Source organism: Elephantulus edwardii, unplaced genomic scaffold (genome assembly GCF_000299155.1).
Source record: "Elephantulus edwardii isolate Elephantulus edwardi_28Jun2011 unplaced genomic scaffold, EleEdw1.0 scaffold00177, whole genome shotgun sequence".
NCBI classification, from domain to species: Eukaryota; Metazoa; Chordata; class Mammalia; order Macroscelidea; family Macroscelididae; genus Elephantulus; species Elephantulus edwardii.
In genome coordinates, this window is record NW_006399927.1 from 2,101,893 (window position 1) to 2,102,753 (window position 861).

At 40.2% G+C, this 861-nt stretch overlaps 1 protein-coding gene across 1 annotated transcript in view; it reads left to right on the forward strand.

Annotated features, from left to right (window-relative positions):
* FRMD4B (FERM domain containing 4B) overlaps positions 1-861 on the forward strand; it is a 306,037-nt gene that overhangs the window by 76,156 nt on the left and 229,020 nt on the right. The gene's annotated exons all lie outside the window — the stretch shown is intronic.

The following is an 861-nucleotide window of genomic DNA, read 5'->3' on the forward strand; positions in this document are numbered from 1 at the left end:
AACACTCTTCTCCAACACCACAGCTCAAAGGCATCAATTCTCCTTCAATCATCCCTAGTCATTGTCCCCTAAGTGATTACAAAGACCATGGCAGCACACTTTATGCTAGTATTCATTAATTCAGCAGCACTATTGGTATCATTAGTCTCATTTTACAAATGAGATTTTTTAAAAACCAGTCCTGTAAGACCAGGGAGCTGGTCTTTGAAACCAATTCTGCCTAAATCCCAAGCCTTATTCTTTATCTTTACCATATATCTTCTGATGGTCTTGACATCCTGGCTTAACTTCAAAACCAGTTCTCTGAACACCATACTTTCCGGAGACCTCCTTCTCCTATTGAACATCTGTGGTCGTGTACTTGTCAGCTCTCTCCAAGAGATGGGGAGCCTCGTCTAGAGTTTGTACTGATTTCCAGCATTTGCCAATTTCTGTGGTGTAAAAAACATTCATCATGGCCAATTGCACACTACCAACATGGCATCATTGAATTGGAAAGAAATGGTCCATAGCACAAGGTTAAATAGCATTGCCACTATTTACATTCAATGAAAGGTCTAAGATTGTCTAAAACAATTAGAAAGTAGGGAGCTCTGGTGGTCTAGTGGCAAGAAGCTGCGCTGCAATCCCAAAGGCATGAGGTTCAAATCCACCAGATGCCCCGCTGGAGAAGGAGGGCAATCTCCTCCTCTGCCAGCTGGATCTGATTTGATGGTACACACAAGGTGGGGGGATTAGAAAGTGATGACTTCCAAGCAGGTGCTACCTCTGCTTTAGTATTGTTTCTTTAACTTTATACATTAAATAACTTTATTGTTTATTTTAATCTATTTTCATTTTTTTCAATCTGCAAAATAATTT